Below are 26,501 nucleotides of genomic sequence, written 5' to 3' on the forward strand. Positions count from 1 at the left end.
TTCTCATAGGAATCACAAAAAGCTGTGGGGGAATCTTAGACTGTGATGTTTCTCCAGGTAAGTTATGCTGTAATTTACTGAATATCACTGATCTGTTCTGTTTGGTCACTACTGCCTCTCAAGCAGGCAACTACTTGTGAACTGCACAGGTGATATGATTTTCAGGGCATACAGTGACAAGTGTCCCCTGTTCCTCTATCCTCAAACTATGATGAAGGGACTTAACTTAAGATTCACTGTAGTAAAAGTGTAACGTCTGCTTGAGGCCCAGGCTCAAAACGCATACTTGACACAAGCCACTCTGTTTGGCAGAATCCAGAGAAATCCTGACATCCTTTAAGTCCTATACTGGGGTCTGGATTTAAAATGGGGCCCAGTAGATAGCTACCTAAGGGAAGTGTGACACCCTGGACTAGTCAGGTCGTCCCAGGTAGTCCCATGCACACACACCCCCTCCCTAAAAACGTGACAGCAGCCAAACTTAAAAACCTTGTCACCACCTTCCAGGTTTGATGTCCACACCAGGGGGGTGGAGCCAGGCGGTTGGCTCCACCCACCGAGAAGTTTACAGGCCTGGAGTCGGAAAATAGGACACAAGTCTAATTGTAGTCTTGACAGTGAAGGAGAGAGGTTGAGTTCAAGGGCAGACCTGTGACCAGGAGGAGGCAGACGGTGGTGACCGCCTGCAGGAGCTGGGATTACAGCCGGTGGAACCGTAGGGACCGGGGTCGGGTGGTGGCCCGCCGGTACCGAACCGGGGAACCGATTGCAAACCGGAGCACCAGGAGGGGTACTCAGACCCAGTACAAAGCCCAGAACCGACAGGGCCGAGTCAAATCAACTGATTGAGGACTGGACTTAAGGACCTTTCCCACACAAGACCCATTAGAAGACAACAGCCCAACCATACAGGGTAAAGCCACCGCCAAGGCATAGAGACCCAAAGGGCCAGCGTCTGCGGGAAAACAGGGCTCTTCCGACACCCAGCAAGCCGGGGAGCGGACTACCGTTGCTTAGGCATAGGAGTCAAACATTCACACAAAGATGTGCAGGAGAAAGGCAGTAACCACCAACCTGTTAAGGGAGAAGCTGCAGCCGGCTGCAGTCCCCGTTCATCATCCCGTTTGGTTTACCTGAGACTCCAGTGTATTGTGTCATAGTGAGTACACTAGTGCCTTCGGGCCGCGCACCGTGCCGCACCGCACCAGCAACCAGCCCGCGCCTGTCCCCTCTCCTCAGCACCTCCCTCAGGCCCCCAGGACCATCACTCCCCTACCTATGGAGGGGTCAACACCAAGCTATGCAACACCGTCCCCGGGAGGCCTAGTTAACGACAGCGGTGGTGTCCATCTATTCACCACAACCCATGGGTGGCGTCACGAACTTACATCCCTTCCAAACCACCGCGGTCCCAACCGTGGAACTCCCCACCGAAGTCGCTGTGTGTAGCGCCAACCCCCTTGCAGAGCGACGTGACCCCCGGGTCCGTGAGGAGCTCGAGCCACCCACTGTACGAGCACGGTTCCGAGCGGCTCGGCAGTCGCAGCTGAGCCCGCGAGGCGGTACACATCGACTCTTCTGGCATCACGAGCAGGATAGAACCGTCCACTTACCTGTGGAAGTGCGCCTTGAACTTGTTGTTAGCAGCATCCCGCTGAAAAATTGCAGAGTCCGCCATCTTGAACACGAAAAGTTTCCGCCCGAGCCGTCTTCTCCGAGCAGAAATGGCGCAAAAAACGAAGCCCTGTTCCCCGAGAGCAGAGCGGAGCAAAAAGCAAGTGAAGTGCCCGGAAAAGACCAAGGGGGGGCAAGTGAAGATCCAGCCTCATGTGACTGAGGAGATAAAAGGCAGGGACTCCAGGACTCTGCCACGCGTCTGGTTCCTGGACAAACAAGTTGCAACATGTCTGCCCCGTCTGAGAAGCCCGAATTCCCGGAGCCCGCGCCCGGAACAGCGGCGTGGGTGGAAGCCCGGACGGCCATGATGTGCTGCCGTCTCCAGGCCCAGGTACGCTACCTTATGGAGCAATGGGCGGCTGAGATAGAAGGAATAACCGCCGCCGTGCGGGCATGTGAAGTGGCGGCAGTGTTGGAGGAAAGGGTACGTGACCCACGCCCCTATGTCCGAGAGGGATTGGCCGCTGCGGCTGAGGGACCCGGTCTGCTCCTGCCCTCCATACTGCCTCCCCAACTGCCCGTAGCGGTCGCCGCTACCTCTCCACCCAGATCCCCACCCCCGTCACCGGTGGCGGAGCCCCTCCCAGACGCCCAGGAGGAGCCGCCTGTGGCCGCAGCACACGGACAGCAACCCGATCGGCCTGCACTACCTCCGCTCACATGGAAAACCAAATCCCGGAAGGTGCCCGCGCCTGATGTGGTCCCGGCCCCGGCGGTCCACCCGGCCAGGGAGGAGAAGGGCGCTGCCCGGAAGAAGGCCCAGCAGGTGAGGCTGGCCGTCTCCGGGTCTCAGGCCTCAGCTGAGGTCCCGTGGGGAGGCCGCTGCAAGGCAGCAGAGCCGGCCGCGACACAGCGGGGTTCCCCCCGGAGGGTGACGGTCGTGGCCGCCACCGGGGAACTCCAGCTGGGCCAGACCCCCAACCATAGAGACCCCGGGCACGCAGACGCCCCGTATTGGGAGCGGTGGCCAAACCAGCTGGGCCGGGAGATCGAGGCCTGTGAGAGGAGAAAGGCAGAAATCCTTGCCCGCACAATCCGGGATAAGGAGAACCTGAGGAGTGCCGCCTACCGGGTGCGGGGCCCGACCTTCCAAGGCCAAGTCCGCCGGTTTGACCCCCAGCGTGGATGGGGGTTCATTTTCGAGCCAGCCTGGAGGCCGAAGTATTCGTTTCCTGACGGGATGTCAACTCACACCTCCCGTTGGGCCATCCGGATCGGGATCTGGTTCCAGGAGATCTCGTGACCTACACCCGGTATTGCGAGGAGAGGGGCTGGTTTGCCCTCAGCGTTAAAAGGAGGGTGCGCCAGGATGTCCTGGAGCGCTCCCAGTCCCCTTCCCCACCGTACAGCCCTGAGGTTGCCGTCAAGTAGGAGTATGAAGAGGAAGAAGATGAAAGTTAAAGGCAGCGGAACCCGGCTGCCAAGTTGAACAGTCCCCGTTGGGACCATACTGCCCGTTTTGCTTTGTTTTTGCCCCCGTTTAAAAGAGACAAGGCCGAGAACTGGCAGGCCACCCAAAAAACTATCGGGCTTGTAAATAATACCTTCCTTTAACCGGCCTTCCGGTTTCACAGCCTCCTGAGAAGCAGAGTGGAGGATGGGCCTGCGGGAAATAGATGGCCGAGGCCCGCCAGCACTACAACCGGTGGCCATCCTCCGAGTCAGGGGTCCCCTTGGACGTGGGGCCTCTGAAAAGACAGGCAGAAGTGAATCCCTGCACCCATCCTGTTGGATAACGCCTGGGCCCGTTCCTGGACTGGGAAAAAGGGGTGCTGCCCACTTCTTAGGGGCAGCATCAAGGCTCAGGTTGTTTTGGTGGGTGATTGAAGGACCCGGACTCGTTTCCCGTTATTAATAAAAGTGTTTACCGTTTGCAAAGTTCAAGTATGTGCCTCCCGTAAGGGAAGATTTGAAAAGCTAATATTCCAAGTTTATACAACTGTTAGTATACTTGTACTGTGTTCCCATTTTTATCTTTCAGAAACAAAATAAACCGGTGATGGACGGGCAGCTCACGGACGGTCTGCATTAAACCAAGGGGGAATGTGACTCCCTGGACTAGTCAGGTCGTCCCAGGTAGTCCCATGCACACACACCCACCCCCTCCCTAAAAAGGTGACAGCAGCCAAACTTAAAAACCTTGTCACCACCCTCCAGGTTTGATGTCCACACCAGGGGGGTGGAGCCAGGCAGTTGGCTCCACCCACCGAGGAGTTCACAGGCCTGGAGGCGGAAAAAAGGACATGAGTTCAGATAGTAGTCTTGACAGTGAAGGAGAGAGGTCGAGTTCAAGGGCAGACCTGTGACCAGGCCTGCCAATAGTCTACTCAGGTGGCTGGGTTGGAGCCCAGTCACCTCTGGCAAGGAGGCAGACGGTGGTGACCACCTGCAGGAGCTGGGATTACAGCTGGTGGAACCGTAGGGACCGGGGTCGGGCGGTGGCCTGCCGGTACCGAACCAGGGAACCGATTGCAAACCGGAGCACCAGGAGGAGTACTCAGACCCAGTACAAAGCCCCGAACCGACAGGGCCGAGTCAAATCAACTGATTGAGGACTGGACTTAAGGACCTTTCCCACACAAGACCCGTTAGAAGACAACAGCCCAACCATACAGGGTAAAGCCACCGCCAAGGCATAGAGACCCAAAGGCCCAGCGTCTGCGGGCAAACAGGGCTCTTCCGACACCCAGCAAGCCGGGGAGCGGACTACCGTTGCTTAGGCATAGGAGTCAAACATTCACACAAAAAGGTGCAGGAGAAAGGCGGAAACCACCAACCTGTTAAGGGAGAAGCTGCAGCCGGCTGCGGGCCCCGTTGTTTACCAGAGACTCCAGTGTATTGTGTCATAGTGAGTACACCAGTGCCTTCTGGCCACGCACCGCGCCGCACCAGCATCCAGCCCGCGCCAGTCCCCTCGCCTAAGTACCTCCCTCGGGCCCCCGGGACCATCACTCCCCTACCCACGGAGGGGTCGACTCAACACCAAGCTGTGCAACATCGTCCCCAGGAGGCCTAGTTAACGGCAGCGGTGGTGTCCATCTATTCACCACAACCCGTGGGTGGCGTCACGAACTTATATCCCTTCCAAACCACCGCGGTCCCGGACTTGGAACTCCCCACCGAAGTCCCTGCGTGTAGCGCCAACCCCCTTGCAGAGCGACGTGACACCCGGGTCCGTGAAGAGCTCGAGCCACCCACCATACGAGCACGGATTCGAGCGGCTCGGCAGTTGCAGCCGAGCCCGCGGGGCGGTACAGAAGTGCTGCCATCTGGAGCTCGAATCTAGACTCAGAAATGGTCACCAAGCAGGGTCTAAGCCGGTAGGCCATATAGAGGACAGTATCAGGATCCGTAAGAGTAGTCAGTGTGCCAGGTCAAAACCGAGAGAACAGCAAGGTAGAAAACTGTCAGGAAAGGGAAGCATCAAATACCAGGCCTAGGTCAAATGGGATAACTTCAATATTAAGCAGGAGAATAAAACCAGATTTATCCAGGGAAGCACAAGCTATAACTGCCAGCTTACAGTAGTATGCTGGAAGCCTTTATAGGGTGTGGTGCCTTCTAATAGGCTAAAGGAGTTGATGACTTCAGCTAGACAGCATACATCCATTCTGTCAAACTGGAAAGTACTGCAGGTCAATGCAACTCTAACTTTAGTGGATGAACTGAGCCTGCGCTGTAGAGAGCTTCAATTTCTAACATCTCCTCTATCTCCAGCACTACCTGCACAGTCAATACGGCAACGCCTGACGACAAAAGCAGATGTTGCTGTCGCGGGCGGGGAGGAGGGTGTCAGCACACCGCGCTCACCCCTTCTGCTCGGGTCCGGCAGTTGCTCCTGGTGGCTCGAGCTGTGGGCCGGATCCCGGGGTGTCTCGAGCGACACTCCTCGCCCGTGAGTGAAAAGGGGGTGTTTGTTGGGGTTATAGTTCGTGACGCCACCCACGGTTGTGGTGATTGCACCACCGCTGCTTTGGATGGGGATCCCGGGGATGGTGATGGGAGCAGCCAGGTGTTGTGTTGCCCCTCCGTGGGTAGGGGTTGGTGATCCCGGGGCCCAGTGGGGTGCAGGGGCGCAGGGGCAGCGCTGTGCCTTGCGGCACTGAGGTACTCACTCAGCCAGTAAACACGACACAGTTCTCGGTAAACAAACGGCTGGTTGGACGGGTCCCTCGGACGGTTCACGGTGCTGCGGTTCCCTGCAGTTAGCGGTGACGGTCTCTTCCCTGCACCTTTGAAATGTCTTGTGGTATCGGTGGATTCCCTCCGGTTACCCGCTCCCCGGCTGCAATCTGGGCCGGAGGAGCTCTACACTTTGCCCGCAGGCGCCGGCCCTGGGAAACTGGTGCCTTGGCGGTGGCGGTGTTTCCCCGTTGTGGTTGGACCTTTGCCGTCAATCAGGACTTGCTTGTTGGGAGATCTACGTCCCCTTCACTAACGGATTTAGCAATTTACAGCGACTCCAAGCCTTGCTGGGATCCGAAAGCCCCTGCTCTGGTACTGACTGCCCTTTGTATACTGCTCCAGGCCCTGGATACACACAGCCTCCGCGGCCCTTCCAGCAACCTCCAGACAGTCCCACTGCAGATCTTCACCGCTGTCTGCTGACCTTGCTGTTCTGGCCCTACACAAAGCTGGGCTCTCAGGCTTTCTTTCCTTCTGTCACTTTACTGGCTTCTCTCCTTTACACTTCTCTACTTTCACCACTTTCACTTCTCTGTTTACTCTAGCCCTCTGCTAGACTTCACTCTGTCTTCACTCTTGCCCTCCCTGGGCTAATCTTCCTGGTTTACTTCCTGCCTCCAGAGTTGTGAGCTCCTAGGTGGGCGGAGCCAACCGCCTGGCCCACCCCCTGGTGTGCATCATCAACCTCTGGAGGAAGGCAACAAGGATTTATGGGTTAGCTGGTGTACCTGCAGGGAATGTGGGGTGCGTGTGTGTTGTTATCTGTGTCCCCTGGCTTGCCCAGGGCGACACATTCCCCCTTAGCAAAACGCAGACCGTCCTCGGGCTGCCCGTCCAACACCGGTTTTATTTTCCTTTTTGTTTTTCTGAAAAGGTAAAACGGTATAACATTATCAACGGTAAATAATATACATTTTTAATCAAAAACTCTTCCCAAAACGGGAGGCACATTTACTTAAACGTTTCAACGGTATACGGTCACGGTTTCCGCTCTCTCCCACCCAAGCAACCTGGCCCTGATGCTGCCCCTAAAACCCAGGCAGCACCCCTTGACCCACAGTCCAGCACAAGTTACCCGAGCGGGATCTGTCCTTGCCCTCCAGAGGGTGGCCACCGGTTCCTTTGGTGGCTGGGCCCTGGCCTGCTCTGCTCAGGGCCCTCCCTCCAACCTGCCTCTCCGGAGGCGGCATTGCGGAAACGGTAACGGTACCCAACATATTTACAAGCCACTTAACGTTTGTGGTTGCCCTGCAGAGTTCACGGGCTTGTCCATGGATAGTTCCCATGCAAATAAACTTAAACGGTCCCCACGGGGACAACGGTGCCGGCTCCAGCCGGTTGCAAATCACACCGTGAATCAGGTGAAGTACTCGGTCATTTTCATTTTCATCATTTCAAACTTTCAAACTTTTTCAAACAACACTTCAGTGATGGTCCCAACGGGGACGGTGTCACGGGCATCCGCTGCCTTTTGCGGCTTAACAGTCCATTCTCACTCGTGGGGCTCTAGTGCCACCTTCACATGGTGCACCGCTCTGGACCACAATGGTAGCTCGCTGCAGGCGATCTTCTTCCATATACATGCGGGCATGCACATCCGCTCTACACCCCTCTCGGGCATCGATCTCCCTGCGCAGCTGCTGTTGCCGCTGCTCCCAGCCGGGAGCACTTTCTGTCTGCCCCGGTTTAGCGTGTGCGAGGGACGGACCCAGCCAGAGTCCCTCCGTGTCGGCTGCGACCGACACCTTCAGTAATGAGGGACCCCACTGTGACATGGCCTGCTCTGCCTCCTGGCAGCTGCATCCCCGCCGTGCCTCCGGTGCATCTTTGCTGGCGGACTCAGCCTTCGGCTTCTTCCATAGAAGCGATTCAGGGGGGTTACGGGCTTCTGCTGCAGGTCGGTCCGCCGGGGCGGATTGGCAGGGTACCGCTACCGGTGGTGGTGGTAGCGGGCCTAGTGGCGGGGCAGCAGCAGCTAACGCGGGTAGCGGGGGAGGCAGCAGGGTGAACGGGTGTAGGCCGGGCCCCTCAGCCGCAGCGGCCGATCCCTCGGGAATACAGGGACGTGGGTCTCTTACCCGTTCCTCCAAATCTTCCTCCACCTCGCATCTCCGCACAGCAGCCACCACGTCCGCCATGTCGGCCTCCCGCTCCTCCAGGAGGAGCTGCCTGTGGACCTGCAGACGGCTGCTTAGCTGGACGGTCCGGACTTCCACCCACGCCGCCATGCCAGGCGCGGGGACCACGGTGTTGTTGGTCGGACTCAGCATCTTTAGCAGCGGCCTCTTCCAGGAACCAGTAAATGGCCGCAGGGTCCTGGCGTCCCTGCTTCCACAGCCGCGCTCACATGCGGCCAGCCGCCATCGCGTCCCCCTTAGCTCTTTTCGGCCCCTCCTCTCTCGGGGCGGGGTTTTGGCCTTCGCGCCTCTACTGCTCGAGAAGACGCTCGAGCGGGAACTTTCGCGCCAAAGATGGCGGCTTCTGAAATTTTTCTGCCGGATGCCTCCGGCGGTAACAAGGCGCACCTCTACCTGACGGCAGAGCGGTAAGATCCTGTTCGTGACGCCAAGTTGTCGCGGGCGGGGAGGAGGGTGTCAGCACACCGCGCTCACCCCTTCTGCTCGGGTCCGGCAGTTGCTCCTGGTGGCTCGAGCTGTGGGCCGGATCCCGGGGTGTCTCGAGCGACACTCCTCGCCCGTGAGTGAAAAGGGGGTGTTTGTTGGGGTTATAGTTCGTGACGCCACCCACGGTTGTGGTGATTGCACCACCGCTGCTTTGGATGGGGATCCCGGGGATGGTGATGGGAGCAGCCAGGTGTTGTGTTGCCCCTCCGTGGGTAGGGGTTGGTGATCCCGGGGCCCAGTGGGGTGCAGGGGCGCAGGGGCAGCGCTGTGCCTTGCGGCACTGAGGTACTCACTCAGCCAGTAAACACGACACAGTTCTCGGTAAACAAACGGCTGGTTGGACGGGTCCCTCGGACGGTTCACGGTGCTCCGGTTCCCTGCAGTTAGCGGTGACGGTCTCTTCCCTGCACCTTTGAAATGTCTTGTGGTATCGGTGGATTCCCTCCGGTTACCCGCTCCCCGGCTGCAATCTGGGCCGGAGGAGCTCTACACTTTGCCCGCAGGCGCCGGCCCTGGGAAACTGGTGCCTTGGCGGTGGCGGTGTTTCCCCGTTGTGGTTGGACCTTTGCCGTCAATCAGGACTTGCTTGTTGGGAGATCTACGTCCCCTTCACTAACGGATTTAGCAATTTACAGCGACTCCAAGCCTTGCTGGGATCCGAAAGCCCCTGCTCTGGTACTGACTGCCCTTTGTATACTGCTCCAGGCCCTGGATACACACAGCCTCCGCGGCCCTTCCAGCAACCTCCAGACAGTCCCACTGCAGATCTTCACCGCTGTCTGCTGACCTTACTGTTCTGGCCCTACACAAAGCTGGGCTCTCAGGCTTTCTTTCCTTCTGTCACTTTACTGGCTTCTCTCCTTTACACTTCTCTACTTTCACCACTTTCACTTCTCTGTTTACTCTAGCCCTCTGCTAGACTTCACTCTGTCTTCACTCTTGCCCTCCCTGGGCTAATCTTCCTGGTTTACTTCCTGCCTCCAGAGTTGTGAGCTCCTAGGTGGGCGGAGCCAACCGCCTGGCCCACCCCCTGGTGTGCATCATCAACCTCTGGAGGAAGGCAACAAGGATTTATGGGTTAGCTGGTGTACCTGCAGGGAATGTGGGGTGCGTGTGTGTTGTTATCTGTGTCCCCTGGCTTGACCAGGGCGACACATTGCAGGAGCAGATTCTGGTGGAAATGTGACAAGAAAGTTGTATTTTAGCTAATGTGATGGGATCTGATCTAGAGGCATTTGGGTGTATAGCATCTTAATTACTGTATTTCTCATCCAGAGTATGGTTGACAATTACTAGTAACATTGGAGGCAGAAGTGCACTGCCCCACGGCAGGGTTTAGCCTACTCGTAGCAAGGCCATTGAGGGTCAGATCTGGAGATGTCACAGGTAGCCCTGCCCGGTTCCGTTTTCCCGAGGCATACACAAAAGGCCCTCCTTTGGAGGTTGGAGTGATTGGGATGGTTTGTCGTGACGCCACCTGTGGTACGCGGCCAGGTATTTAGCTGCCGTTGCAGGGATCATCGCTGGGGCCAGTATTAGTGCAGCTGAGGTGTTGTCGCTCCCCACAGGTGGAGCGGGCCCCGGGCGGAAGTTGGGGGGATGGCAGTGGTGCAAGGGGGATGGCAGTTCCTCGGAGCACCGAAGCGCTGGGCGACAGCGTCAGTAATCAGAGTCTCAGTCAGCAGCTGCAGTTCCAGGTTTCTTTACTCACTGATTGGATGCTGCATCCCAGGTACTGGTCTCTGCCATCGCGGGCTCCGGTCAATCCCAGGCGAATCGGAAAACCACCACCGGTGTTTGAGAGAGAGAGAATGTCTTTTCTGCAGGGTGTCCCCGTTAGAAGTGAGGAACCCGGACTGAGCTCCTGAAAAGCGATTGGAAAGTCCTATGTCTCGTGATGGCCACCCTCTGTCTGCCCCAAGCCAACTCCCCGGGAGAAGGCACCTAACTGTATGTGAGATGAAATGTGACAATACTGATGGTTAACCCCCTCCTCACCTGAGATGGGTACCGCACCTTAACTGAGAAGCAGTACCCTGTGGCTACCAGAGCCACAGGGGTGCCACAGAAGTACTTCTTGGTATTGATCCTCTTATTGACCAAAATAGACCTCTTAGCAAATTTGCCATCTTTATCTGACTGGGAAGGGTAAATCAGATTATCAATCCACAGTCTATAGTAGATGCCATTGTCGCGGGCGGGGAAGGACGCCGCTGCGCTGCGCTCACTAACGCTCGGGTCCGGCGCTGCTGCGATGGCTGCTCGGTGGCTCGAGCGGTGGGCCGGATCCGGGGACTCGAGCGGCGCTCCTCGCCCGTGAGTGAAAGGGGGGTAGTTTGGTTTGGGATTTGGTCCGTGACACCACCCACGGGTTGTGGTGAGGTTGGGCACCACCGCTGCTGATGACGGGGATCCCGGGAGCAATGGCAGGGAGCAGCTGGGATGTTGTTTTCCCCCTCCGTGGGTAGGGGTTGGTGGTCCCGGGGCCCGGTGAGATGACGGGGAGGCATGGTTGGCAAGGTGCAGGGTCGCCTGGACTGCGCAGCGCGGTGCCAGACAGCACGGTAGTACTCACTCAGCCACAAAGGTACACATAGTCTCTGGTAAACCAAACGGCTGGATGGACGGGTCCCGCAGCCGGCTGCTGTGGCTTCTCCTGGACGGTTAGTGGTGGCTGCCTTTCCCTGCACCTTTGTGTGTGTTCGGTCCCGATGGATTCCCACCGGTAACCCGCTCCCCAGCGTATATATGTGCCGGAGAAGCCCTTTTACCCGCAGGCTCTGGCTCTTGGAACTCTAGCTGTGGCGGTAGCTGTATTTGCTTCTGTTGGTTGGACGGTTGCCTTCAATCGGCTCTTGGTTGTTAGGAAACCCCTGGGGTTCCAGTCACTGACGGATTTGACCTCGACCTCTAATGGCGACTCCAAGCCTGGTCGGGGTCCGCAGGCCCTGCCTGTGTGTGCTGGCTTCACTTCGCTCTCCGGTTCGGTACCGGCGGGCCACCGCCCGTCCCCGATCCTACGGTTCTGCGTTGATCTGCCTCTCCTGCAGACGGCCACCACCATCTGCCAACCTTGCTTTTAGTGCCCGGGCCACACACCCAGACACGGTCAGTTTTCTCCTCCACTACTACTTCACTCCTCTCACTTGCACTTCCCTAACTGATCTCAACTCTGACTGACTTCATTCTCCCGCCTCCAGAACTGTGAACTCCTCAGTGGGTGGGGCCAACCGCCTGGCTCCACCCCACCTGGTGTGGACATCAGCCCCTGGAGGGAGGCAACAAGGATTTTGTGTCTGGCTGATGTGCCTGTCTCAGGGTGGGGGGGTGTGTTGCAGTACCTGTGACGACCTGGCTAGTCCAGGGCGCCACACCATCATCCTGTCTTAGGTGGCATACAAGTAGCATTTTGGTAGGAGAAACATTAGCCAATCATTATAAACCAGAAGGATCATAATATGGCAAGATTGGATGATTAGAAGGTGAGGACTGTACCAGACAATCAGTGAAAATGTAATAGATTTATTATTAGGTCATCAGGTGGGATGTTATGGCGGCATGGCAGGAGGAAGGCACCTCCCATGCATGATCTACCTATCCCAAAAATTACCCTGAGTCACAAACCCATCTTGAATCACCCACTTTTGGAAAGGTTTACATAAACAACGCCCGCCTTTCCGGTTAGAAGTCCTGGGACAGTTGGCAGCTATGCACAGATGTAACATTCCCTAACAGGTCTACTATTCATAAGTGGAATATCTGCATATACAGTACAGACCAAATGTTTGGACACACCTTCTCATTCAAAGAGTTTTCTTTATTTTCATGACTCGGAAAATTGTAGATTCACATTGAAGGCATCAAATATATGAATTAACACATTTGGAATGAAATAATTAACAAACAAGTGTGAAACAACTGAAAATATGTCTTATATTCTAGGTTCTTCAAAGTAGCCACCTTTTGCTTTGATTACTGCTTTGCACACTCTTGGCATTCTCTTGATCAGCTTCAAGAGGTAGTCACCGGAAATGGTCTTCCAACAGTCTTGTAGGAGTTCCCAGAGATGCTTAACACTTGTTGGCCCTTTTGCCTTCACTCTGTGGTCCAGCTCACCCCAAGCCATCTCGATTGTGTTCAGGTCTGGTGTAGCACCCCATCACTCTCGTTCTTACTCAAATAGCCCTTACACAGCTTGGAGGTGTGTATGGGGTCATTGTCCTGTTGAAAAATAAATAATGGTCCAACTAAACGCAAACTGGATGGAATAGCATGTCGCTGCAAGATTCTGTGGTAGCCATGCTGGTTCAGTATGCCTTCAATTTTGAATAAATCCCCAACAGTGCCACCAGCAAAACACCCCCACACCATCACACCTCCTCCTCCATGCTTCACGGTAGGAAACGGGCATGTAGAGTCCATCCGTGCACCTTTTCTGTGTCGCTCAAAGACACGGTGGTTGGATCCAAAGATCTCAAATTTGAACTCATCAGACCAAAGCACAGATTTCCACTGGTCTAATGTCCATTCCTTGTGTTCTTTAGCCCAAACAAGTCTTCTTCTGCTTGTTGCCTGTCCTTAGCAGTGGTTTCCTAGCAGCTATTTTACCATGAAGGCCTGCTGCACAAAGTCTCCTCTTAACAGCTGTTCTAGAGATGTGTCTGCTGCTAGAACTCTGTGTGGCATTGACCTGGTCTCTAATCTGAGCTGCTATTAACCTGCGATTTCTGAGGCTGGTGACTCGGATAAACTTAACCTCCGCAAGCAGAGGTGACTCTTGGTCTTCCTTTCCTGGGGCGGTCCTCATGTGAGCCAGTTTCTTTGTAGCATTTGATCGTTTTTGCCACTGCACTTGGGGAATCTTTCAAAGTTTTCCCAATTTTTTGGACTGAATGACCTTCATTTCTTAAAGTAATGATGGCCACTCGTTTTTCTTTACTTAGCTGCTTTTTTATTGCCATAATACAAATTCTAACAGTCTATTCAGTAGGACTATCAGCTGTGTATCCACCAGACTTTTGAACAACACAACTGATGGTCCCAACCCCATTTTTAAGGCAAGAAATCCCACTTATTAAACTTGACAGGGCAAATCAGTGAAAATCATTTCCGGTGACTACCTCTTGAAGCTGATCAAGAGAATTCCAAGAGTGTGCAAAGCAGTAATCAAAGCAAAAGGTGGCTACTTTGAACAACCTAGAATATAAGAGATATTTTCAGTTGTTTCACACTTTTTTGTTAATTATTTCATTCCACATGTGTTAATTCATAGTTTTTATGCTTTCAATGTGAATCTACAATTTTCAGAGTCATAAAAATAAAGAAAACCCTTTGAATGAGATGTGTCCAAACTTTTGGTCTGTACTGTACATTATGTTGCCATGCTGAGTACCATCAGATTTGCCATACAAGTATCATCCGATTAGCTAAGCCTCCCACTAGCTTCTAAGTACACCCCGTAAAATGCTGGTATCCCTTTCTGGACAGGAGTTAGGGTCACACTGGCGACTCAAACCTCGCTACCATCAAGCGAACCTCTGAGCTAAGGGACAGCGCAGGGTCCCCAGTTTGAGGTTCAGCCTAGGTTTTCCGGTCCTGTCCTCCGATCCCCATGACACTACTATATTTAAAGAGTGGCTCAACTACTTTTACATTGATGACTTGTCCCAAAGATGAATCATCAATATCAGATTGGTGTGTGTCCAACCCCCACTGATCAGCTGTTCTCACTTACGGGTAAAATTAATAGGAGAACGTGGATCTGCAGTACCCAGTATTGGCCACTACACAGTTGATGGAACTGTACTGTTCAGCTCCGCCAATGCTAGCATCTGGACCCATACCAATCTGATATTGTTGTACCTTGGGATAGGTCATTGCTATAAAAGTAGTGGAGAAAACCTTTATCCTACCCTTGTATGAATAAATACGCAATTTTTTTCAAGGTAAAGGAAGCCAATTATAGCTTACAACTCTCCCAGTAAATGTCACTTGGCCTCCAATTTCGCTGTATACAGTATCTGATAGATACTGTACAAACTGCAATCACAAATCTCATTTTTACCAAAGATAAATTTAGAAGTGGAAATCTAAACACCCACAACTCTCAGATTCTCAGTATCAGTTTCAAGAAAGTAATAATTGGTCTAGTATTTCCTTCCCTGGTAAGCCACTGGGAAGTTTGGTGATGCAGATATTAATGAAGTCTGATTAGGACTGTTATAAATAGTAACAAGATAATAATCTAAATCGTAAAAGAATAAATATGAATTAGACCAATAGGGTGAACGACTCTTCTATATATGCAGATCTGTAGGTACAAGTATCTGTACGTGTCTGGATTACTTACACCTTAACTTTCTTCTAATGAGAATACGATTCCACCCTATCAAGAAGGAATGAGTCCTACCAAGATGAAATGAGGTCTATTATCTGCTCATGTTAAACATCACTAGGTATCTTCCTGTAGTAGTAAAGTCATCTAGGCTGATGGGTGCTTTACATGCAACTATATCGCTAACGATATGTCGTCGGGGTCACGGAATTCGTGACGCACGTCCGGTGTCGTTAGCGACGTCATTGCGTGTAACAGCTACGAGCGAGTGTCAACGATCAAAAATACTCACCTAATCGTTGATCGTTGACACGTCGTTCATTTTCAAAAAATCGTTGCTCGTTGTGGACGCAGGTTGTTCTTCGTTCCTGAGGCAGCACACATCGCTACGTGTGACACCCCGGGAACGACGAACAACAGCTTACCTGCGTCCTCGGGCAACGAGGTGGGCGTGTCATTAATGCGGCTGGTCTCCGCCCCTCCGCTGCTATTGGTCGGCTGCTGTGTGATGTCGCTGTGATGGCGCACGGACCTCCCCCTTAACAAAGAGGTTGTTCGCCACCCACAGCGACGTCGCTAGGAAGGTAAGTACGTGTGACGGGTGTTAGCGATATTGTGTGCCACGGGCAGCAATTTTCCAATGACGCACAAACAATGGGGCGGGTACACTCTCTAGCGATATTGCTAGCGATATCGTAGCGTGTAAACCAGCGTTTAGGCTGGATTCACAGATCCATTTATTGTGATCCATGGTTAGACCCACAGCCGATACAGTGTTCTTGTATCATTGCTTTGCATATTTTGCTAATAAACCTAACTTGCAATGGGCGTTTGAATAATTTTAATTATAATTGTACAAGTGAAAGGCACAAAGTTACACCAGCCATGTATATATTGTATGAATATTGTGTATTTATTGTAAAAGGAACATCTTCTTGTAGATACCAACTGGAACGATGGACTCTTTTGTCACTCTGTTTTCAAAAATAGACATTTACAATTTGTGAATTGTTCTTGGCTACCATATAAAGCTTCTGTATCATCGAAATCAGCAACATACAAGTTACATCAGATATGGTAAGTTCATTGAATATTAGATTAGTGTGACTCTCTAAAGGGTTTTTGCTAGAAATAAAAAAACTGTGAACTATAGTATTGAAGATTATGCTGCAATTGTTTTACATACAATTTTTTCAGATGCCTTAGTGCCCCCAAGATAGTAATAACCACTGCAATAAGTTATTTATTATTTATTCCATAGCCTTCTGTATACCTAACTGAACCCTTTCTCCTTCTTCCTCTGTGCTGGAGTGGATGTCAGAGAGTGAAACCACAATAAGCATTTTACTAGAAAGAGAGGGGATGGGCACGGAAACATGAACCTACAAGTATGCAGTTTTCTGTAAAGGAACATCCTGGAGGTCAAAAATTAAGATCTACTGGTCACTGTCATTTGGTCTACTGGTAAATTTGCTCAACACTGTTCCAGTTCTAGTTCTATAATAATTGGCCCCCTCACTAACCGTTCCCCTCTCCAGTCCAACCTTAATGCTGCAGCCAGGGTCACTTATCTGGCTAATCGTTACTCGGATGCTTCTGCTCTGTGCCAGCCATTGCACCGGCTGCCCATACATTTTAGTATCCAATTCAAATTGCTTGTTCTCACCCAAAAACCTCTTCACAACATGGCAGCTCCCTACATCTCCACCCTCATCTCTGTCTGTCACCCTACCTCTACACTCCACAAATGACTTTCGACTAACATCCACACTAATTCAAACCTCCCACTCCCGACTCCAAGACTTCTCCCAAGTTGCACCAATCCTCTGGAATGGTCTACCCCAAGAAACTAGGATGAACCACACCTTAGCTTCAGACGCTTCTTAAAAATGCATCTTTTTAGGGAGGGCAATCACCCTCCCGAAACAAGGTTAATTCTTATATATCCCCTCCATTATTTTTCAGAACATTAATTCTTCCTCAAACTCCACTGTACCAAAAGCATCACAAAGATTGTCTGATAACTGGTTCATGCAGCCTTTAGCTATTACCCATTTTTTGGAGATGGCTGGACCGTCATTATAAATAATCACTTGTACCTTGTGTCACCCCCATCACTCCATTGTAGATTGTAGCTCTTATGAGCAGGGTTGTCTTTATTTTGGCTTTAATTATTGTATCTTCTATAACTGTTACTTATGTTTGTATATGAAACTCTGAATTGTAAAGCGCTGCGGAACATGTTGGCGCTATAGAAATAACAATTATTATTATTACTATAGAACATTGTGAAATTTATTTGTAACCTTAAGGAGTAATCTGATCTAAGAAAAGTCATCACTTATCCATTAGACAGTTAAAAATTATTAAATCAGTGTGGTCACACTGTCACCCCCACCCGTCTCCAGAATTGGGAACTTGTGTTCCCCGTTCTTCTCTGGCTACAGGAGTAATTGTGGCTAGTGTGACGCCCTGGTAAAACCAGGTAGTCACAGGGTTAATCCTCCTTGGTAACCTGATCCCACTGGTATAGCAAGGCAGCCGCACCCTCCCCCCAGTGTACTGATAAGAACAGGAGGGGAGGAGTTTTAGTCAGTGAGAGGTAGGAGGGAGAGGAGAGCAGTCGGGAGTTGTAGCTCCCGGGCTGCTGCTAAAAGAGAAGTTAAGACCCAAATAGTGAAGCGTGCTCCAGGAGTGACGGGACAGGCTGTGCATGAGGAAGGGACCTGAGGTGATCGGGACAGGGTAGTGGCCCGCTGATACCGAGAGAGGGCCCGGATCACCGCAGTGTAGTGGGCTCCTCATTCCCGGCCGAGGAGGAGAATAGAGAAGGAGAGAGAGGGCCTTGCTGTACAGCACGTGGGATCCGAATAACACCTGCCGAGGACCTACGGACATCGGCAGTTTCTGGATAAATACAGACTCTACGTGTTTTATTCTCAAGGTGACAGTGAGTACCGCACACCATCGTCTGGTCCAACCTGCGCCATCACTCCCGGCACTACCTCACCAGGCCCCGGGGCACCCATCCCTACCCACGGAGGGTTAACTCCATCTAGCTGCTGAAGTCCAACTCCCCGGGTGTCCCCCTGAAGCAGCTGTGGTACACACACATTACCACACACCGCGGGTGGCGTCACGGATAATCAGAACTTTATCCAAAATCCAATCCCCATTTTCACTCGTGGGCGAGGAGCGCTGCTTGAGCCCCGGGTCCAGCCCCACTCGAGCCACCAAGGAGAAGGTACCGGACCCGAGCGTGATCCCCCGAGCAGCCCCCGGGACGGAGGACTGGCCCCTGCCTGCGACACTAGTTATACATGAGCCAAAATCAGCTCCTTTTGGTAATGTTCTTGAGGAAAGAGAACAACAAGGGGAGTAGAGGGAATATATGTCCCCCATTCCAACAATTGGTTGGAATTCCAGCAGTGGAACCCTCATCCATCAAGCCTCATCCATCCTTTATCTAAACCTGAATACCCCAGATTTGTCAGCTCACCACACTTACTTAAAGATCCAATGCACAGAAGCCGATAGTGCCATCAGGAGAAGAAGGGAGAAAATCCAGCAAAAGGTTCTTCTAAAAAATATCCTTTAATTCATAACATGAATAAAAACTTGGAATGGACATCCATCAAAAATACAAAATTAAAAACATTGTAGCTCACGCGGACAAACATGTTACGAATTACAACTAATCCTTAGTCTTGTTATGAATTAAATGATACTTTTTAGAAGAACCTTTGCTGGAATTTCTCCCTTCTCTCCAGAAAACCCTGATTTTATTTGGTTTATATGAACATTTAATTTAACATTTCAAGGACCAGGTCATGTTTTTGCTTAAATTTTTTACTTTTCTGTTGAAAAATCTGTGTGAGGGATAATTTTTTTGAAGGTGTGGTTTTACAATCACCATTTAATTGACCATTTATTGTACAATAAAAAGGGAAAAAGAATCAATTCTGCCATTTTTTAGTTTTCACTTTTACAGCATTCACTAAGTTGTAAAACTATGTTAGCTTTTTTAATTTGGACATTAGCGCTATAACAGGAATACCAAATTCACATGGTGTATTCATGTTTTTACCACTTAAAAAAATAAATTGTTTGTGTCTTCATCTTTTGAACCAATACCTTTCTTTTTTTAGCTTTTGGACAAGGGAGTTGGGTGAGGACTTGTTTTTAGGGAGATAAGCTGCAGTTTTTATCTATGATGCACATAATCTTCTTGAATGCTTTTCATTCCATTTTTTGGAAGAATGAGAGATAAAAAAAATTACCATTCTAGCTTTTCTTTATACACCAAATATACCAAGCTAAATAGATAACACAATAACATAATATTTCAATTTCTTCGCCTTTTACAGACACAGTAATACCAGATATATATAAATTTACACATATATAGGGCCTTAAAAAGCATTTCCGTTAATTTTTCTATTTTTCATGTTATACCCACAAACTTAAATGTATTTATTTTGATTTTATGTGATATACCAACACAAAGTAGCAGGTATTTGTGAAGTGTAAATTAAATGATACATGGTTTTCTAAATATTTAAAAATATGAATCCCAAAATTGTGATTTTCATCGGTTTTTAGCACCTTGTAGTCTACAACTGTTATGTGAAGCCATCAGAGGTTTGCTTGCTAGCTATCAAACAGCATCATGAAAATAAAAAAACACACCAGACAGGCCAGGGATAAAGTTGTGGAGAAGAGTAAAGCAGGGTTAGGTTATAATAAAATAACCCAAGCTCTGAACATCTCATGAGGCACTGTTCAATCATTCAAAAATACAAAAATAGGAGTATGGTACAACTGCAAACCATCCAAGACATGGCCTACTACCTAAACTGATATCCCAATCAAGGAGAGTACTTATTAGAGAAGCGGGTAAGAGGCTCATGGTCACTCTGGAAGAGCTGTAAAGATCTACAGCTCAGGTGGGAGAATCTGTCCTCAGGAAAACTATTAGTCATATACTCCACAAATGTTGCTTTTATGGAAGAGTGGCAAGAAGAAAGCTATATTTAAAATCAAGCCATAAGAAGTACATTTTGTAGTTTGCAAAATCCATGTAGGAGCCACAGCTAGTATGTCGAAGAAAGTGCCCTGGTCTGATGAGACCAAAATAGAACATTTTGGGCTAAATGCAAAATGCTATGTGTGGAGGAAAACTAACACTGCACATCACCCTGAAAACACCATCCCTACCGTCAAACATATTGGTGACAGCATTATGATGTGGGGAGACTTTTCTTCAGCAGGGACAGGGAGGCTGGTGAGGGTTGATGGGAAGATGGATGGGGCTAAATACAGGGCAAACCTAGATAAAAAAAAATCTTATAGGCTGCACAAGACTTGAGACTGGTGTAGGTTCACCTTCCAGCAGGACAATGACCCTAAACATACTACCAGAGCTGCAATGGAGGGTTTAGATCAAAGTATATTCATGTGTTTGAATGGCGCAGTCACAGCCCAGACCTAAAACCCATTGAGAATCTGTGACAAGAAAAATTGCTGATCACAGACATCTCCATCCAATTTCACTGAGCTAGAGCTAGTTTGCAAAGAAGAATGAGCAAAAATTTAATCTTCTAGATGTGCAAAGCTGGTAGAGCCATACCCCAAAAGACTTACAGTAGAAAATGAAGTGAAATGTCCTACAATGTATTGACTTAAGAGGGCTGAATACAAATACACATCACAATTTTCAGATTTATATTTTTAAAATATTTAAAAAAACATGAATCATTTCCCCTACATTTCACCAATACTAGCTACTTTGTGTTGGTATATCACAAAAAATACCAATTAAACACACTTAAGTTTGTGGGTGTAACATGAAAAAATAAGAAAAAAACAAAGAGAAAAATTGTATGAAAAATACCTTGAATATAAATAAATAAAATGCAAGTGCTTAATAACAGGGTACTTTGTGTGACCATTTTTGCAAAAAGGTAAGAAGGGCATCCCACCTCGTCAAGGTGTACCCATCTGGGATGGTCCCTAACCAACTAAAAGTTAAAACCATTATATATACATGACTTGTGTCTATCAAAACTCCAATGTGAATGGTAAGAAGTGGTCAGCTGGGTCCCAGATTAAATACACAGCAAAGTGGGAAGCAAATTAATTGTTCAGCCTCAGTATCAGGAGGGCTGCACCCTCACCTTGCAATAAAGCAAGAGAGCAGACAAAAAACACCAAAAAACTGAGCTGTAACAAAAAAAATCAGTAAACATGCAACATTAATCATTTCCTTTACATTTCGTCAATACTAGCTACTTTGTGTTGGTATATCACAAAAAATACCAATTAAATACACTTAAGTTTGTGGGTGTAACATGGAAATATGTAGAAAAGTTTACAGTGGATAAATATTTTTTGAAAGTACTGTGTATATGTGTGTATATATATATATATATATATATATATATATATATATATATATATATATATATAAACTGTATATATATATTTATATACAGTACAGAACAAAAGTTTGGACACATCTCATTCAAAGAGATTAAAACTATGAAATAACACATGTGGAATGAAATACTTAACAAAAAAGTGTGAAACAACTGAAAATATGTCTTATATTCTAGGTTTTTCAAAGTAGCCACCTTTTGCTTTGATTACTGCTTTGCACACTCTTGGCATTCTCTTGATGAGCTTCAAGAGATAGTCACCGGAAATGGTCTTCCAACAGTCTTGAAGGAGTTCCCAGAGATGCTTAGCACTTGTTGGCCCTTTTGCCTTCACTCTGCGGTCCAGCTCACCCCAAACCATCTCGATTGGGTTCAGGTCTGGTGACTGTGGAGACCAGGTCATATGGCGTAGCACTCCATCACTCTCCTTCTTAGTCAAATAGCCCTTACACAGCCTGGAGGTGTGTTTGGGGTCATTGTCCTGTTGAAAAACAAATGATGGTCCAACTAAACGCAAACCGGTTGGAATAGCATGCCGCTGCAAGATGCTGTGGTAGCCATGCTGGTTCAGTATGCCTTCAATTTTGAATAAATCCCCGACAGTGTAACCAGCAAAGCACCCTCACACCATCATACCTCCTCCTCCATGCTTCACGTTGAGAACCAGCCATGTAGAGTCCATCCGTTCACCTTTTCTGCGTCGCACAAAGACACGGTGGTTGGATTCTGTCACGCTCTCCGTGTCCCAGCACCACTCCTTACCCACTGATCCAGTCCACGTGTCCACCGGTCACGCCTGCCATTCCCGCCCATGCTCCCCAGAGTCCTGTTCCTGGTCTCAGGAGTCTGATTCTGACTAATGTTCTGTATAGGACCGGGCCGCGCCCACTCACCTGGTCTTATAGCCCCAGCACTGCTGCAACAGGAAATGACCTGAGGCTGTGCTGAGTATATAAGACTGGCCTCTCCATGTGGGCGGTGCCTGATCATCGCTTGTGTTTCTATGCCTTGTCTTGTGAGCTAGGTGCTCAAGTCTTTGTTCCTGTTTCCTATTACTGCCTTAAAGTACGCGGTGACCTTAGTGACCTGGTCCTGTCTTTGCTTCTTGATATCTGCACCCGTTCCTGCCACGTTAGTGCTCCAGCTACCGTGTACCCTGCCCTCCAGGTGGGGTGCTCGGTCCAGTGGATCCACCTCCTGGGCCTACCAGTCCTCCCCGGCCCTCACAGTATGATCAGGCCATGGATCCCGCTGGAGCACAGGCCATGGATCCCGCTGAGGCACAGAAATCAGAGCTGGCTGAGCTGCGCCAGGAGCTGGCGCAACAGCGTGGAACCCTGAACCGGATGCTGAAGTTCATGACGTCCGTGGACCACCGGTTGTATACGCTGCAGACCGCCGTCTCGTCCACGCAGCAACCAGTCTCCAGGTCTGAACCAGGTTCCTCCACAGCCTCGCAACTTCACCTTGCTGCTCCGCCTCGCTACGCAGGGGATCCCAAGTCCTGCCGTGGTTTCCTGAACCAGTGCTCCCTGCACTTCCAGTTGCTCCCGCACTTGTTTGCCTCAGACCAGGCCAAGGTGGCGTTCCTGATGTCCCACCTGGAAGGCGAAGCCCTGGCCTGGATTAACCCCCTGTAGGAAAATGAGGACCCGATGATCACCGACATCCAGGAGTTCCTGCAAGCTTTCTGAAGTACCTTCGATGAGCCCGGACGAACTACCGCAGTGACCTCTTCGCTTCTCCGGCTACGCCAAGGGACCCTGACCGTCGGCCAATACGCCATCCAGTTCCGCACGCTCGCCTCTGAGCTGGGCTGGAACAATGAGGCCTTGACGGCGGCCTTTTGGGAAGGTCTCTCTGGCCGCATCAAAGACGAACTTGCCGGCCGTGACGTTCCACGAACCTTGGACGCTTTGATTTCCCTGGCCACTCGGATTGACCTCCGTTTTCAGGAACGTGCCCAGGAGGTAGTCCGGGAGAAGCGACCACCTCGCCACATCTTGCCCCCACAGAGGTCTGCCGCTCCCTCGTCCCTGCCTTTCGGTGACTTATCACCAGAACCCATGCAAGTGGACCGTCTGACCCAAGCCAAGCAACGCCGTGCAGAACGGCTCGCCCGGGGCCTGTGCTTCTATTGCGGAGACGGTTCACATATGCTCCGTTCTTGCCCGGAGAAACCAGGTAGACCCCAGGTCCAAGGGATGGTGGGAACCGCCACCCTTGCCACCGAAATCCCTTTGGTTCCAGTTAAACAGACTGTCCGGGTGACGACAGAGGGGACCCGGTTTTCAGCTGAGGCCCACATCGATTCCGGGTCAGCAGGCAACTTTATTCACCAGGCCACGGTAGACAGATACCAGGTCCCTGTCACCCCGCTGAAGAAGCCTCTCTGGTTCGCCTCAGTGGACGGCAAACCGCTCTACGAACCTGTCCGGTTTACTACCGAGCCCGTGAGCCTCCAGGTTGGCACTTCGCATACGGAGACCATCGCCTTCTATGTGATCCCGAGGATGGCTCCTGAGCTCCTGTTGGGCCTGCCCTGGCTGAAACTCCATGACCCTGTTATTAGTTGGCGCTCTGGCGCGATTATCCGGTGGAGTCCCTTGTGCCACGAAACCTGCTTGCAGCCTGTTCCTCAGCCCCTGGCACTTGACTCAGTCAAGCTGCAGGATCCTGAAGAAGAGACGACGCTATCCAGTGTCGTTCCATCATCCCCAGTCTCTGAGACCTTGATTCCACCATCTTCTGGAGATGAGACTTTGACTCCACCGGCTGCCCAGGATGAGACATTGTCTGATACCCGGTCCGAGACGCCCGATCCGGTCGTCCAAGATTCCAGTCCTGCTTCTGACTGTCCTTCCCTTTCCGTTGCCTCCCTTGCCGCTGACATGGGTTCCCCGATACGGGACATAGTGGCCATGAAAACGGTCCGGGGTAAGCAGTCCTTCCTGGTCGATTGGGTGGATAGCGGTCCTGAGGCCCGGTCCTGGTTGTCCCGGAAGTACGTTGCTGCCTCTCTTCTGTGCGCCTTCATGTCTCGGCCGAGGAGAGGGGGGCTTCAAGGGGGGGGTACTGTCACGCTCCCCGTGTCCCAGCACCACTCCTTACCCACTGATCCAGTCCACGTGTCCACCGGTCACGCCTGCCATTCCCGCCCATGCTCCCCAGAGTCCTGTTCCTGGTCTCAGGAGTCTGATTCTGACTAATGTTCTGTATAGGACCGGGCCGCGCCCACTCACCTGGTCTTATAGCCCCTAAGGGGTGAAACTGCAGCCTGTAGAGCTAACCAGACAAATATCAGCCTGCTCCATACACCTGTCCTACAAAAAAAACAACATTTTTTTGCAGTTCATTTAGTGGTATGGGTGTTAAAAAGTTTCTGTGGTTTTTCATTAAAAAAACCTTAATGATTGTATAAAGTAAAGTAATGCAATCTTCTAATCTGCTTTCAATTGTTTAGGCCGGGGCCACACGGGCACTAATGTCATCCTCGCATGACACTCGGCTCACGCTGGCAGCACAGCAGGAGCCGAGTGTCATGCGAGTGTCACTGCGACTGAGGTCCGATCATGCGATCAATTCAATAGGATAAGGCACTTCTACCCAAAAATAATTGCTAGGGTGCTCAGGTAGGTTTCCTTACTTATGTGCATAATGCAGCAGTGACAAGTCTCTGAGTACAAGCTGAACACTCATTTGCTCTACTACAACTGCATAATTATCTAATGTGAAAACTGCAGACCATAGCTGATTACTTGCCTGCATTCCCACAACTGCACATTTTAGCACTAAGATATTGCAAGTTACATTTAATAGTGTTCCCTTTAGCACTGACGGCAACAACATACCATAATCTGTTCCTCCTCAACTCAGGTGCAAGTTATTGATGAAGGCCATATGTGGGCCGCAACGTCTAACTACACTGAGTATTTAATAAAAAATAAAAAATATTTTTTCACTGGATCTAGGAGTGCCTTGTTTATATTTCGATCATGCGATCAGACAACAGCTGCGGGGGGTGGTCCATCACTGAGGAGGGGCGGGCCAGTGCTGCGGAGGGGCGGGCTGGCACCGAGGAGGAGAGGGAGGGATTTATCTCCTCCGTTGCCGGCTATTGCCATTCTCACCCTGCACTCGCGGTATACCACTGTACTGCGAGTACAGTGCGATCTTTCTCTCGCCCCATAGACTTGAATGGGTGCGAGAGAAAGAGTCTTGCATTACAATCTCAATATGCTATGATTATTTTCTCGGCCCCAATCGGACCGAGAACACAATCACTCATGGGTGCTGACACACAGGCTAATATTGGTCTGAGTGGAATATGATGTTTTATCGCATTCCACTCGCATCGATTTTCATGCCGTGTGTGCCTTCAGGCCACTTTACACACAACGACATCGCTAACGAGATGTCGTTGGGGTCACGGAATTCGTGACGCACATCCAGCCTCGTTAGTGATGTTGTTGCGTGTGAAACGCACGAACGACCATTAACGATCAACATTACTTACCTAATCGTTGATCGTTGACGTGTCGTTCCTTTCCCGATTATCATTGCTGTTGCAGGACGCAGGTTGTTCGTCGTTCCTGCGGCAGCACACATCGCTACGTGTGACACCGCAGGAACGAGGAACATCACCTTATCTGCGGCCGCCCGCAATGAGGAAGGAAGAAGGTGGGCGGATTGTTCGTCCCGCTCTTCTCCGCCCCTCCGCTTCTATTGGGACGGCTGCTTAGTGACGCCGCTGTGACGCAGTACGAACCACCCCCTTAGAAATGAGGCGGTTCGCCGGCCACAGCGATGTCGCTAGGCAGGTAAGTATGTGTGACGGGTGTAAGCGATGTTGTGCGCCACAGGCAGCGATTTTCCCGTGATGCACAACTGACTGGGGCGGGTACACTCGCTAGCAATATCGATTGCGATATCACTGCGTGTAAAGTGCCCTTAAAACTGAGAATAATTGTATCTTCTCTTCAGACCGGAGAAGGGAAATGTCTGGCTGGTTAGCGGCAGCTTCTCATAGCCAAGTTAACTGTTGAGAGCCAGACAGTGAGCCCCAAATGAAATGGGTGATACCCCCACTTTAAATTTACTTGTAAACTAGATACTAACATCATAAATTCTCACTTTGCCTAATACATATTTTTTTGTATTTCAAGGCCTGATGACTGTAGTGTGAAAGATACAAGCGACACCACTATGATTCTTGGGAAGAGAAATCTTGCAATTGACCATGTG

The 26,501-nt window shown here is 50.6% G+C and overlaps 1 long non-coding RNA gene across 1 annotated transcript; it reads left to right on the plus strand.

Moving 5' to 3' along the window:
• Nucleotides 1–26,496, plus strand: LOC142301501 (uncharacterized). Its single transcript, XR_012752818.1, has 3 exons — nucleotides 1–57; nucleotides 15,762–15,897; nucleotides 26,423–26,496. It is a non-coding gene; the product is annotated as an uncharacterized LOC142301501 (long non-coding RNA).
• Nucleotides 26,497–26,501: the final 5 nt, after the last annotated feature.

The sequence above is a fragment of the Anomaloglossus baeobatrachus genome, chromosome 1 (genome assembly GCF_048569485.1).
Source record: "Anomaloglossus baeobatrachus isolate aAnoBae1 chromosome 1, aAnoBae1.hap1, whole genome shotgun sequence".
NCBI classification, from domain to species: Eukaryota; Metazoa; Chordata; class Amphibia; order Anura; family Aromobatidae; genus Anomaloglossus; species Anomaloglossus baeobatrachus.